This window comes from Periplaneta americana, chromosome 8 (assembly GCF_040183065.1).
Source record: "Periplaneta americana isolate PAMFEO1 chromosome 8, P.americana_PAMFEO1_priV1, whole genome shotgun sequence".
In the NCBI taxonomy this organism is placed as follows: Eukaryota; Metazoa; Arthropoda; class Insecta; order Blattodea; family Blattidae; genus Periplaneta; species Periplaneta americana.
In genome coordinates this window covers 171,685,969-171,702,252 of record NC_091124.1, presented here as the reverse complement: position 1 = coordinate 171,702,252, position 16,284 = coordinate 171,685,969, and the positions used below count along the sequence as shown (strand labels likewise).

At 37.3% G+C, this 16,284-nt stretch overlaps 1 long non-coding RNA gene across 1 annotated transcript in view; it reads right to left on the bottom strand.

The window, feature by feature from the left end:
- Positions 1-3,504: 3,504 nt before the first annotated feature.
- The window catches only part of LOC138705238 (uncharacterized), an 825,990-nt gene continuing 813,210 nt past the window's right edge, over positions 3,505-16,284 (bottom strand). Inside the window, exon 4 of the long non-coding RNA XR_011333676.1 lies at positions 3,505-3,562. This is a non-coding gene — a long non-coding RNA (uncharacterized lncRNA). The remainder of the gene's footprint in view (positions 3,563-16,284) is intronic.

The following is a 16,284-nucleotide window of genomic DNA, read 5'->3' as shown; positions in this document are numbered from 1 at the left end:
AAATTTCATCACAGAATGTTGGATAGTTTTGAGGGAAACGCTTGATCACTGCACAGTGAACTTTGAATTTTGAAAAATATAAATAAATAAAAATTCTTTTTAAATCGTAAATATGTTTATCATATACAAGGAGGTCAGTGTTTTACACATACTAATTTTCATTATTATACAAGTTAGAGTAATGGAGGAAAAAAATGTTGAATATGTCCAAAATTTTACTCCTTTAAGCTGTACTTAACCCCCTAAAGATATTATTTAATATGTTGGGTAATATTAATTTTGCAAGTAATTTTTGCACGATAGTAGTAAGACGTATTATATGCTAGAAGAACGAGACTAAAGTTAGTAAGGTCCGAGCTGATCTCTGCACCATGGATCTGTCTGGAGATTTCAGTAAGGTCAGCTGCGGTGCACTATCTCACGGATTTGGATGGGGTGGGCCCAGGTTAAGTAAGCGGTTTTACAGCATGCCTGAATTTTCATGGACCAGGTGATGCACCGAAAAGTGATACTCATTTCACTAAGTTGAAAAATTGTCACTATACGCCAGTTTGATTTTTTTCTCTTTTTGCTGATGCAATGATAGAATGCTAGAAGATGAACTAATAAATCCTTGGTTCATGAAAATTGTTTGACCTGTTGAAGAGTTATCGTCAATAATTCTTTTCAAGCTGCATATACAGGGTGTTAAAAATAACGTTTGCAACGTTTCAGGGATGATAGAGGAGGTAAAAACAAACTTCTGTTTTAACTGACAAAACTTTAGCAGATGCGCCGTTTTGCCACTAGATGGCCTGAAGGATAGATGACTTCCGTCAGAACACACACTGGTTAGTTCTGTTTGTGCACGACCATCTTGTAAGACCTTATCTGTTGCCTAACACTCTCCGTGGTGGTAATTATTTTGTTTTTCTACGCGACGTCCTACCAGAACCTTTAGAAAATATCCCATTGAACATCAGAGGACGAATATGGTTTCAGCATGACCGTGCCCTCCACACTTTGATCGTCGTGTCAGGAACCACCTAAATGCTACATTCCCCGATCGTTGGATTGGCAGGGGTGGCCGGTAGTGTGGCCACCTCGATCACCGGACCTAACCCGACTGGGTTTCTTTTTGTGGGGAGACGTGAAACGTCTTGTGTATGAGACACCGATTGATACGGCAGAAGACTTAGTTGCTCTCGATGTTGAAGCTGCACATGAAATTCGAGACAATGTTGGCCTTTTTCAGCGTTGCAGACAATCCATAGTACGAAGGTACCAGTTGTGCAATGCCTTCAATGGACGAAGTTTGAACACCACCTCTAAAACGACAACTGGTTTTGTTATTTATGGATTATACTAACACTTACGTACATAATAAACGGCGCACCTGCCAAAGTTTTGTCACTTACAAAAGATATTTGTTTTTACCTCCTCTATTATCCCTGAAACGTTGTAAACGTTATTTTTTAACACCCTGTTATAAATCCATTTTAGAGAAATAAATTATGCTCTAATGTTACATAAGAAGTCGATAATGACTCGCTTTAGCAACGTGAATACGCTGGGAACACAGTTCGATTAGTTCCGAATGTTTCCGATCAACCTTACCTGCGGACATCATGTGTGAACTCGTACTATAGTGCCTATGATTTGAGCACATATCCTCAACATGTGTGCATAAAATTATTAGGTTGATGCACAAGTCCGTAGCATTTCTGTCCGTCACCACAACAACTGCGTTGTGAGGAGATTGTTTCTTGTTTGTAATTGTCATTTGTTATTAGGAGTATTGTGTTCGTAAATATGCCTTGAATTTTATGAATTTGAAGAAAGTTTGTGCTATTTGTGGGCTAAAGAATATAGACTTCTCAGGTGAAAAAAGAGCACTTTAAGATATATTTTCTTTTTTATTTGGTTCCATAACGACGTTGTTTCAGCTACCGGGTTATTTAGCGTCGATGGAATTGGTTATGGCGAGAAGAGGCCGAAGATTGGCCATAGATTACCTGAGATCCGTCTTATGGTTAGGGAAAACCTCGGAAAAAGCCAAAACAAGCAATCAGCGCAAGCGGGAATCTAATTCACGTTCGAGAGAAACTCCAGATCAACAGGCAAACGCGTGACCGTCTAAATTACGTTGCAGTCTTGACATATTATTATTTTAGTAGGTTATTTTACGACGCTTTATCAACATCTTACGTTATTTAGAGTCTGAATGAGGTGAAGGTGATAATGCCGGTGAAATGAGTCCGGGGTCCAGCACCGCTATTTACCCAACATTTGCTCATATTGGGTTGAGGAAAAACTCCGGAAAACCTCAACCAGGTAACTTTATCCGACCGGTCATCGAACCCGCACTACCTGGTTTCGCGGCCAGACGCGCTAACCATTACCCCATAGGTGTGGATTTGACACATTATTCTGTTCAAGTTTAATAGGGGGAGCAAAGGCAGCGGAGACGGCTCGAAACATTTGTGTCGTGTACCGGGAGATAACATTGCAAGAAAATGGTTCTGTCGTTTCAACACACAACACTCCGTACAAAAGTGTTCGTTCACAGAAGATAATATGCGTGTGATGAGAAAAAAAAGGAGTCGTGTACTACGAATTGGTTCCCAGGAATGTAATCAGAACTGCTGATATACAGGGTGATTCAAAAGTCGCGCGACATAGAACATCTTCATTATTAGTGTAAGTACAAAAAAGTTACAAATAAATGTTTTAGATATTGGTACGTGTAGTTCATGTGCATAATTTAAAGAAAATCGTAAGAGCCATTTTTGAGAAAATTGCAACAAACATGTTCGCGTCTCAAGTAAAGTACCAGTTTGGTTAGGGAAAATGCATCCAAAACTTAGGTGCCACATCTCTAGAGTGTACGAAACTTACATTAGAAATACGGTTTGGGTCGCGCTCCGTAATTAATAAATTGTGCTTTTTGTGTTGACACTAATAACGGAAATGTCCTATGACACGCGACTTTTGAATCACTCTGTATATTGCCAACAACTCAGACGCCTTGCGGCAGCAATTGAAGAAAAACTGCATCAAGTGCTGCTGCAAAACAATAATTCACATCAGCAATCCGCTGACATGACGAAAACAAGCTATCTAGGAGGTTGATTGGGAGGAGATTCCACATTCTCCACATTCTCCCGATCTTGCGCCTTCAGATTTCAGCCTTTTCCATTGTCTATCCAACAATCTTCAAGGCAACTTCTTTCATAACGAAGATGCTTTACAAACTTGGCTTGATGACTTCTTTAACTCTAAATCAGCAGATATCTTCAGACGCAGAATCGAAAAACTACATCAGCGAAAGTCATAGAACCATAGACGAGAGTCGTAGACAATGCATAATTATATTACTGATTAATTTCTGTATTCTATTCATCTCAAATAAATATTTTGTCACAGAGAAGAAACGCTACGGACTTTTGCATTAAGCCAATATTTCAGAAGATCGATACAAAGTGTCATATTCACACTAAATTCTTAGTAAGCACTACATACCAGTGTTTATCCACTTCTGCCATCGATCATGATCAGCACTGGTTTTTGGTGTCAGCAGCAACTGAAAAGAGAGAAATGTCAATAGAGGATGGAGATGTATTAAAACATTAATTTTCGTATGTCTAGTGGTGTGCTTATTGGGAGGCCGGAGGGAAAAAGATCTTTGATGAGGCCGAAACCTAGATGGGAGGATATTAAAATGGATTTGAGGGAGGTGGGATATGTTGATAGGGACTGGTTTAATCTTGCTCAGGATAGCGATCGATGGGGGCTTATGTGAGGGCAACAACGGAACTCCGGGTTCTCTAAAAGCCATTCGAGGGTGTTAGAAGCAAAAGGGCATAAGTGCACTTAAATTATTTTTGAGAAAATGTGGTTGAAAGTACTTAAGCTTTCGTAAATTCCTTGAAAATGTTTATTTAAATTTTAGTATGTGATGCGGTTAAAAGATGTATCCTTTCGCCACTAAAATTTTAAATGTCTTAGCTTGCCCTGGATGCTCTTAACTCATGTTCTTAGAAATGTCACTTGTACCCTTTGCTTCTGACCTCCTCATCTGTAAGTAAGTGGTGAGCTTAAAGATTATGATGATGATAACAAATCTAGGGCCTCAAGGTGATTGCTAATCTCTTAGGATAGGCCCACACTGCGGCAAACAAACTACAGGTACTCACCTTAAGGGAACTGGGTAGTGATACTGTGCGATAAAAAAATTTCAATACAAAAGTTTAGTTCAATATTTCTAGGCTTCTAGTGCTCAGAATGGAATAAAGATTTCCAGGCTTATACAATCAATCATTCTGAATTTAGTGGTATAAAAGACAACTAATTTGTTACGTATACAAGTGCAAAAGAAAGGCCTTAACTGATAACCTGTTTTTCCACTTTGCTAAGTGTACCTCATTCTTCAGGTGCACATTACTTGCTACAATCTTCACTCATATACCTTGTATTTGTTTAAAGTTATCTAGTAATGTGTATTGTAAATTCCAAAGCAAAATTTAGTTAAATATTTCACCCCTAGTGAAACAAAAAAATATTGAACTTTGTTTAAAATTTTTCACAATTTTTTCAATGCATATATTTTTTTTCTCGTGTTATGTGTGTGATATTCTTAAACCCGTAGGTCTACTATGTAGAACACAGACTGCAGAAAACGGTGTAAATATTTCATGTCAATTGATTCAGTAATTTCAGAGAAAAATGCACTTAAGTTTGAAAAATGTCAACTTATGGAAAACTGTATTTAAAAAAAAAGAAGAATGTATGAATTACATGCACCGCCAAATTTAAAGAGGTCGTTTAAAAGGCTTATCTGCAGAAATACCCCCCACAATATTTATATTGCTTTAAAGAGCAGTTTTGTACTTTATTTTAAGACACGAAATAAAAAATCGGATTTTTGACCCATAATCACTACCTGGTTCCCTTAATATTCGGCCAGGCTTTAAATTTCATTATTTTCGAACTTGAGTCAGTAAGTGCAAAAAAACTTAAAAAAGTATAATTAATAAATTCAATCACACGATAAAAGAATATTGAGCTAACACTTAGTGATTCAGAATTAATATATACCACATAATTTGTACGTTTGTACATAAAAAGCAAAAAATTGTAATACACTTTAATATTCGGTCAGTGTGATACGGTCCCCTTTTCACTGTGTTTACTATGTCGTCTGCAAGCAATGCACAGTGAAGGGTGGGAGTGGTATGTCTCAGTTGTCTTCTTGCTGGTAACACTGGCAGACCTGTAGTCTGATTTTGCAAGATCATTGTAATAATGAGGCGTAAAGGCAAGAATATTAGTTTGAAAAACGACAGCTTATTTTCCACCATGCGAAGGGACGTACACATAGAGAGAGATCGCCGAAATGTTGAATATGAGAAGGAGTACAGTCGGGGACATAATTAGAAGATATGAGGATGAAGACAGGATTGGATATGTACCGCAGAGAGGGAAACTAAGGAAGTTAACAGACAGAAAAGTTAATAAGAACCCTCGAATAAGTGCTCCCCAACTAGCAAAAGACTTAGCAAAAGAATCTTCAAAGACTGTGCTTCATGAAACAATTAGAAAAATTTTAAGGACGAGTGGTTACCATGGAAGAATGACTAGGAAAAAGCCTGTGGTATCTGAAGTTAACACAAAGAAAAGACTTGAGTTTGCAAACAACAATATTGACAAGCATGAAGCATGGTGGAATGATGTCATATTCGTAGACGAAAATCCATTTAGCGTTTTTGGTCAGACTGGTCGGGTGATGGTGTGGTGTAAGGTGAAAGAAGACATGAAAATCGACAACTTGCATCCAACTGTGAAGCATGGTGGTGGAAGGTTATGGTTTGGGGTGCATGTCGGCTGCTGGAGTAGGGGAGCTCGTCTTCATTGACGGTAACATGAACAAGGAACAGTATCTTCAAATACTGAAAGAAAATTTACACAAGAATGCTGAAAAGTTAGAAATACGTAATACATTCAAATTTTACCAAGACAATGTCCTCAAACATAAATCGCATATTATGCGCAATTAGGTACTGAATAACTGTCCAAAAGTTATCGTTATGCATCCCCAATCTCCCGACAGCAACTCCATAGCAAATCTATGGAATGAACTGAACAGAAGACTGAGAAAAGTGCCAGTTTCTTCAAAAGAAGAGTTAAAGAGACAATTGGAAGAAAAATGGAGTCGTATTGATTGAGTTATACAAGCAGGATCGTAGCCAGTATGCCCAGACAATTGCAGCTTGTTATCCAGCGAGATGTTTTTGATAAACATGCGAGAATAAATTTATTTGCCTAGTTCCTTTTAAAATGATTAATACTATTCTTATTTTTCTCTATTATATTTATACTATTTAATTCTATAAATTATTTCTCATATATTCCAATTATGCTGCTGTTACAATAATTCGAATAAATGTATTCATGGGCAATACTGCTCGGTTGTGGAACGGGTACCCAACAAATTATATTAATTTCCTGCTTCTGTTATTATGATAGATGGATGGATGGATAGATGGATGGATTTATTTGTTCCATAATATTATTATATTGGCTTTATGAAGAGGTATATTTTTGATTTTCTAACTTCTGACCGAATATTAATTTAACTGTGATATTTTTGTTTATGTTGACTATTACACTCTTACTACATCATACTACTTTTGACCAATAAAACGGTACGAAAGGACGTATTTCGACCAATCATGGCTGCTTATCGCACAATTTTATCGCGTCCCTAGCATTTGTTTAATTTTATCGCGTCCCTAGCATTTGTTTCTTTGTTTGCCAACATTTGAAACTGCGCTGTTCTGGACGTCAAAAATATATATAAAATTACAAACCACTCCAGTCGATGCACAGCAGTTTCAAATATGGCATTCAAGAACAAGAATTAATAAAAATCACTGATCATACCTATGCATCTTCTGAAATCCGATTTACAAATAAATGAAGAGCACCATTCGGAAATCCTGAATAGGTTGAATACACCATGTAGGCCTAAATCAATGAGTTCCACTTCTATTACGCACACGTCCAATATAACATCAATTGAATCACCAACCACATTCAAATTTGAAAATTGTACATTTAATAATTATTCCTTTTAAAATTATTCATTCTGAAATCCTGAATAAGTTGAATACACCATGTAGGCCTAAATCAACGAGCTCCACTTCTATTACGCACACGTCCAATATAACATCAATTGAACCACCAACCACATTCAAATTTGAAAATTGTACATTCAATAATTATTCCTTTTAAAATTATTCATGTTTATTTTTATGTCGTCGTCGTTAATTAAAACTTTTCTAACACTTGTGTATATTAGTTAGGTTATGTTATAGCTATATGATATTATGGATAGTCACGTATCAGAGATTGTTTAATATTAAGATTTATTGAAAATCATCTGTCAAGTGACGTTGATTACTGGGATTCGGATAATTGAAGTGGAATGCAACTGTCTTAATAAAAATGAAACTGAATCAACAAAGCTTTCTTGACTAGTAACCGTCTACAGAGTTTAATGAAGATTCCATAGTTGGCACAACAGCCATCTAGCGTAATGGTGCAATAATATATTTGAAGACAGGTTTATTTTCGTAAGTCAATTAATATTTTATTGTATTGGAGTACTTTGTTACTTATAATCTTTATATACTTTCTTCTAATCGTGTAATAGTCATTTAAATCCCACTCGAGTTTTGATTTTCTCTAGATAAATGAAAACCTCTAGTGAGATTACTGTTGATAAAAGATTAAATAGTTTGATATTTGTAATGTCAGATTCAATTTTGAAAAACATATTATATTGTATGCTTTGTATTAAGTACAAATATATTTGTTTTATACGCAATAATGTTTTTATTTCGCTTCAAATAGTTTATGAAAGTTTTGAAATATTCACTTTTAAAGCCTGACCGAAGTTGAGCACCTGTATTTCAGGCTGCTTGAAAGAACATGACGTTTGTTGCTCTTTTAAACATCTTCAATATACACTGCAACAAACAAGTCATTACCAAACCCACAATTGCTGCGATCCTTCAAGTAAAAATTGTAAATAGCAGGACGTTTTTCTATTCACAGAAGAAGCTCTTCAGCATCACATTCTAACTAAAAAATTAGTTTATTTTACTTTATGTGAATAAGCTCAATTTGTTACAGTACGTATCTTATAACAATTATTTTTGTTTCTATGCATTAATATAATAACTCTGTTTAATTAGTTATACCGTCATTTCCCATAATATGGTCCTCGAACATAATTATCATTTCTTCACACTTCAATCGGTTTTCTAGAAAACCCTAAAATCACGAAATATAAAGTTTTGGAAACAAAAAACTGTTTAAAATGAACGAATGAGTAAAGAATTGGAATATTTGAAATGGAAAATGTTAATAACAAACATAACTAATATTTCTATATTCAAAAGAATAATTTTTAAATAGAATACGACTCAATATTCATGCGTGAAAATGTTTGACTTATGGGGTTTCTCAAAATCTAGTGAAGATTTAACAACACGATATCTTCAGTTCATGAAATAATTGAACACCTAGTTAAAAATAATATGAATTTGATTCTCAAAACCAGTACTTAGAACGATGGAAGAGTAATGGAACGGAGAAAAATTCTCTCCGGCGCCGGGATTTGAGCCCGGGTTTTCAGCTCTACGTGCTGATGCTTTATCCACTAAGCCACACCGGATACAACTCCGACGCCGGTTAGAATCGTCTCAGATTAAGCTCCAAATCTTGGGTTCCCTCTAGTGGCCGCCCTCTGCACTACGTCATAGATGTCTATGAACGCAGGACCGAAGTCCATACATTATGTGCTGAGGTGCACTCGATATGAGTGACTAGTTGGCCGGGATCCGACGGAATAAGCGCCGTCTTAAATCACGAAGTGATTTACGCATATCGTATATATTATTTTAATGTACCGAAGTACATATGATATTTCCATGCAGATATTCTGCATCATCATACGATGAAAGAGTAATGGAACGGAGAAAATTTCTCTCCGGCGCCGGGATTTGAACCCGGGTTTTCAGCTCTACTTGCTGATGCTTTATCCATTAAGCCACACCGGATACAACTCCGACGCCGGTTAGAATCGTCTCAGATTAAGCTCCAACTCTTGGGTTCCCTCTAGTGGCCGCCCTTTGCACTACGTCATAGATGTCTATGAACACAGGATCGAAGTCCACACATGTGCTGAGGTGCACTCGATATGAGTGACTAGTTGGCCGGGATCCGACGGAATAAGCGCCGTCTTAAATCACGAAGTGATTTACGCATATCATATATATTATTTTAATGTACCGAAGTACATATGATATTTGCATGCAGATATTCTGCGTCATCATACGATGAAAGAGTAATGGAACGGAGAAAAATTCCGGCGCTTATTCCGTCGGATCCCGGCCAACTAGTCACTCATATCGAGTGCACCTCAGCACATGTGTGGACTTCGGTCCTGCGTTCATAGACATCTATGACGTAGTGCAGAGGGCGGCCACAAGAGGGAACCCAAGAGTTGGAGCTTAATCTGAGACGATTCTAACCGGCGTCGGAGTTGTATCCGGTGTGGCTTAGTGAATAAAGCATCAGCACGTAGAGCTGAAAACCCGGGTTCCAATCCCGGCGCCGGAGAGAATTTTTCTCCGTTCCATTACTCTTTCATCGTATGATGACGCAGAATATCTGCATGGAAATATCATATGTACTTCGGTACATTAAAATAATATACAGTACTTAGAAGCTGACTTTATAATTTTTGCTTCATGTGAAGAAATTTTACTATAACCTACTAAAGTCATGAAATGTACCTACTAAAGTCATAAATAATAAAATTCTACATGAAATAATCTAATGCATTACAGAAAAGACAACAGCATTATTCTAACAAATTCAAAATTCAGACAAAAGTAATTAATTTACCAAAGACAACAGCTTAGGCTACAGTTTCGTTCACTCTGCGTCAGCCTTCTCACTGAGTTACGGGCCTTCTCCAAGAAACCTAATTTTCAAGCGCACATATCACAACAGAAATACCGTTCGACCTGTGGTATTTATATACAAAAAGGTTTATCTATCCCTATAGAACAGGAATTAGCAATAAACTCAGTTTTATTAAAATGGGGTTTCTAAAAAAAAAAAAACCTATTCATTTCTGATAAGTATATGAAAATTTGAACATTTTGCTCTAAATTGCTTTATAATTCAATGGCAAATCAAGATTGTAATATTTAATGTGGACATGTTAAATTTATCAACAGTAATCTCACTAGAGGTTTTGATTTATCTAGAGAAAATCAAAACTCGAGTGGGATTTAATTGACTATTACATGATTAGAAGGAAGTATATAAAGATTAGAAGTAACAAAGTACTCCAATACAATAAAATATTAATTGGCTTACGAAAATACAACTGTCTTCAAATGTATTATTGTACCATCTCAACATTACGCTAGATGGCAGTAGTGTTTTATGATTATGTTTTCTTGTTATCAGTTGTGCCAACTATGAAATCTTCAATGAACTCTGTGGACGGTTACTAGTCAAGAAGGCTTTGTTGATTCAGTTTCATTTTTTTAAAACATTTGCATTCCACTTCAATCATCCGGATCCCGGTAATCAACGTCACTTGACAGATGATTTTCAATAAATCTTAGTATTAAACAATCTCTGCACATGACATAATTAGGAACATTAAATCCAGACCCTTGAGATGGGCAGGGTATGTAGCACGTATCGGCGAATCAAGAAATGCATATAGAGTGTTAGTTGGGAGGCCGACGGGAAAAAGACATTTGGGGAGGCCGAGACGTAGATGGGAAGATAATATTAAAATGGATTTGAGGGAGGTGGGATATGATGGTAGAGACTGGATTAATCTTGCTCAGGATAGGGATCAATGGCGGGCTTTTGTGAGGGCGGCAATGAACCTCCGGGTTCCTTAAAAGCCAATAAGTAAGTAAGTAAGTAAGTAAGTAAGTATTAAATAATCTCTGATACGTGACTATCCATAATATCATATAGCAGAAGCTATAACAAGCATAACCTAAATAATATAAACAAGTGTTAGAAAAGTTTTAATTAGGGATGATGAAATAAACAAGAATCGTTTTAATGAACGATGATGAAATAAAAAATAAACATGAATAATTTTAAAAGAAACAATAATTGAAAGTACAATTTTCAAATTTGAATGTTTTAGTGGTTGGTGGTTCAGTTGATGTTATATTGGACGTGTGTGTAAAAGAAGTGAACTCGTTGATATAGATGGTATATCCCTCAACGTATTCAGGATTTCCGAATGGTGCTCTTCATATATGACCAGTAATCTTTATTAATTCTTGTTCTTGAATGCCAATGCGAGTCATATTTGAAAGTGCTGTGCATCGACTGGAGTGGTTTGTAATTTTCTGTTTTTTGACGTCCATACCAGTTCAGTTTGAAATATTGGCAAACAAAGAAACAAATGCTAGGGTAGTGATAAAAATAGCCCTACGCCAAAGCTAGGGACGCGATAAAATTAAACGAATGCTAGGGACGCGATAAAATTATGCGATATGTCGCCATGATTGGTTGAAAGACGTCCTTTCGTACCGTTTTATTGGTCAAAAGTAGTGTGACGTATTAAAAGTGTAATAGTCAGAGTAAAATATGATAAATTAATCATTTTATAGGTCCTACACGAATATTAACATGGATCAACGCCAATATAAATACATTAGTAATTTCTTGTCGCTTCAGAATACTGCGCTAGTTCACAATATCTGTGGTTTCACACATAGGCCTAAGAAGGTACAGTCTTCTAAAGTCTTCTTCCTCCGTAGCACAAACAATGACAATGAATTTTATTTTATTTTATTGGGTTATTTTACGACGCTGTATCAACATCTAGGTTATTTAGCGTCTGAATGATATGAAGGTGATAATGCGGTGAAATGAGTCCGGGGTCCAACACCGAAAGTTTCCCAGCATTTGCTCGTATTGGGTTGAGGGAAAACCCCGGAAAAAACCTCAACCAGGTAACTTGCCCCAACCGGGATTCGAACCCGGGCCACCTGGTTTCGCAGCCAGACGCGCTGACCGTTACTCCACAGGTGTGGACATGACAATGAAGGTCACTTTTGTTGGGCCCCGATTTTGTTATGTATTAAAATAGCATCTTTTCTGTGAATAGTTCTTTTGCAAAGTTCAGTGATGTGACTTGGTTTGTTTTCCAGTATATCGATCTAAACCTCAATATTTTTATTAAGTCTTGAACATGAATTTTTTTTATTTTTTCCACAAACTTATTTATTTCGTAGAGAAAGGTGCATCCGCTGAAACTGCTTTCTCCTTTCAAGTTGCAACAGAGCGCTTATATTCTTTATTCCCTTTCGTGCTATGTTGTTTTACAGTATGTCTTATCTACTGACACTGTATAGCTATTGTCATTAATGCAAAATATGCTTTTGAGAGTACGGTAGTGAAAAACATTTTTCCCAAGTTTGTTCGATAGGTTTAATTTTCTTTCTTGATATTTCCAAGTTAAGAGACTACGTCAAAGTATTGCTATCCTGAAGAATACTTGACTAAGCTGTTTTCGTAACCTCTAACCTATCCTGGAGAGTAGTAAACACTGAAGCACCTTACAGGAACAAGCACTAAGAATTCTGTCTTAACCACAGTAAACACCATCGGTGGGATATTCCATATGTAACTTCAAGGTCAATCATCTTAAGCTATTTACAAAATTGCTGTTAGTCTATACAAAACACGAGCTAACTAGCTACATTTATAAAAATAAGTGAAACATGCTAGTTAACAGCGCCAATAGATAATTATAGGAAATACTGGGTGTTCATTTCAAAGTGTGTCATGACGTCACTGTTGATGAGTCAGCGATCTGAAGCGAGTTTCAGCTTTTGTGTCAGAGAAGTTGCCTATTAATCAAGGCGTTCAATCTGAACTTGAGAACGTGTACGGTATAACTTGAACATCGTAGCAACAGATGGCGGTCTGTACGGTCTGTGTGCTACCATAACCTCTTTCGAACTGTGTTTTGCGCGGCCAAGTCGTAGGCAGGGTATTTGTTATCATCGGTTGCGTACGGTAAAATTCCACAACACAAATCAAATGCTCCGTGTCCATGTTGACCGTCCAAGTTAATGTCGACAATTACGTAAGTAATCGTCTTAACCCTCTCTCCATATCCCGACAGTAAGAAAAAACTCACCTCAGTACATGTTTCGAAACAGTTCACATTCCTGCCACTACTGGCGTTACCGTACGTATCGGTAAGTACCCTTCTGAATGAACGCCGTACTTGCTAGGCAACGTCTCTGGCACATAAGTAATACACCGCTGCGGAAGTGTAGGATGATTGAATTCTCTAGACTCATCGACTAGCCACATGACGGCATACAGCGAGCCATGACACACTTTGAACTGAACACTCAGTATAATAGAAAAAACAAAGGGCGGAGAAACCAAGGAGTATCCTGGTAAATTTAGGACAGGTCGGCAGAGGTTGTAGTCTAACCTAAGTAATTGAACGGAAAAAAATAGAGTTCATGATGTGGAATTACTACAGGGACATCATTTTATTTTTACTAACATTTTTTAATATTAACTTGTCTATGTCCTTGGATTAAAGATCTAGAACCGGAAACACCGGTTGCTCCCCCTTCCAAGACTGGAGTTCGATGATACTCGGGTAAAATACAAATCACTTTGCTAGATATAGGAGGGAAGAAAAGTAGTTTCTCCATTTATGTAAACTAGGAAATATCGCAATTTTGAGTTTGATAATTTTCACTAGATTTTTGTTTAATCAAAATACAGTAACCTGCTGTATTAACTCTTAGTGTTTTTACTCACGAATTGAGCTATCCATTCGGACTTATTAATTATGCAGTGAATATTATACTGTTACAGCACATTAGCGTACAATATAGAGAATGAAGCTAAATTGAAAAATAATCATAATATGGATATTTAAACACATTTTTGAAAATGGTGGCCGTTCATTTCGTTGCAGGCTTCACTTCTTTTGTGCATATTATCGCAGTATAGACTATTGTACTAATTCCAATTGCCAGTTTCGTCCTTCGTACGAGTAACTCATGTTGAAATAATTCTATACCTACTCTATAAAAGAGTACTTTACGTACTGTAAATTTAATCTTAACTTCTGCCCGATCCGAAAAGATGAAATTACTCAGAAATGCTATCTACTGTCTGTTCAAGTGGTTTTGTTGCAGAAAGGGGAGGGGGAAATCACATGACAGTTAATTACTTAACGAGGCCCTTTTAGTTAAGTTATTTTTAAACAGTTGTATAATATTACATAGACGCCCAATTCCTAACAGAAATTAATGTTCTCAGAAAAGAGCTAAGACAGCCCAGCTACTAGACTTTACAGAGGGGCGAACAGAAGCAGGTGGGGGAAACCGGGATGCGACGTAGGCAAACGGACGACAGTACGTGTGCGAAAGTATGATTCAATATTGAAAGCTGTTTCGTCACTGGAAAACGCGAACATATTTCTGGAAAGTACTATACTCACTAACGCAGTACTGCATACGCGGCCTCGGTTCTGTTTCGAGAACGGATGGAAGTTTAGTAGTAGAGGGAGTGGGAGTGAAGTACATTAAAAAATCAGGTACAATAAAAATTGAAGTAAAAATAAAATGATGGTCCTGTATTTGTCTGTGAAACTGAAGTAATCGGAAAAAGCACGTTGACATTGCATTCACGAACCTCAAATTCTACTTGATCTAGTCGGGATTCTAACTAATGTCGTGGGTATGGGAACCTGACACACTAGACACCTGATGAAAATAAAAATAGGCTACATTTGAATATGGCATGCGCTCTTGCTAGGGCAGGTGCTGTTATTGGCATTGCTAACAGTACTTGAGAAGCACTTGAAGAATCTTGGTCATTTATTTTCCCGTTGCCCAATTTGTCTGCTTCTGCCAGACACATTCGTCTCGTAGCTGCTCTCTGCTCTCGCTGGCAAATTACGAGGCGGTAACAAAGTATTCTTCTGTCAAGAGGTGATGTGCAAGAAAGCATCCGATGTACATTGCGGAAAACTTACGCTTCAGATAGAAATTTTAGGGATAAGAAATGGGGTGTCAAACTGAATGTTGAGTACCTAATTAAAAAGTCTTCGTTATAATTGTATTCTCGTCATCCAACACGTAAACACAATTTCAATCACAGTCTTTATCATGTAATCGTAATCACAGTCGTCACGTCGCTATCACAGCAATCGTTACGTCGTTATCGTAATCACAGTCGTCGTCACGTCGTTATTATAAACACAGTCGTCGTCGCGACGTTATCGTAATCACAGTCGTCGTCGCGACGTTATCGTAATCACAGTCGTCGTCACGACGTTATCGTAATCACAGTTGTCGTCACGTCGTTATAATCACAGTCGTCCTCACGTCGTTATAATCACAGTTGTCGTCAGGTCGTTATCATAATCACAGTCTCTGTCACGTAGTTATAATCACAGTTGACACGACGTTATCATAATCACAGTTGACACGACGTTATCATAATCACAGTTGTCACGACGTTATCATAATCACAGTTGTCACGACGTTATCATAATCACAGTTGTCACGACGTTATCGTAATCGTAATTACAGTCGTTGTCACGACGTTATCGTAATCACAGTTGTTACATCGTTATCATAATCATAGTTGTCACGACTTTATCGTAATCACAGTCGTCACGTCGTTATCGTAATCACAGTCGTCGTCACGTCGTTATCGTAATCACAGTCGTCGTCACGTTGTTATTATAAACACAGTCGTCGTCGCGACGCTATCGTAATCCCAGTCGTCGTCACGTCCTTATCATAATCACAGTCGTCGTCACGTCGTATAATCACAGTGTCGTCAAGTCGTTATTATAAACACTGTCGTCATCGCGACGTTATCGTAATCACAGTCTTCGTCACCTCGTTATCATAATCACAGTCGTCGTCACGTCGTTATCATAATCACAGTCGTCGTCACGTCGTTATCATAATCACAGTTGACACGACATCATAATCACAGTTGTCACGACGTTATCGTAATCACAGGCGTTGTCACGACGTTATCGTAATCACAGTCGTCGTCACGACGTTATCGTAATCACAGTCGTCACGTCGTTATCGCAATCACCGTCATGTCACGTCGTTATAATCATAGGCGTCGTCACTTCGTTATCATAATCACAGTCTTTGTCACGTCGTTATCGTAATCACAGTTGTC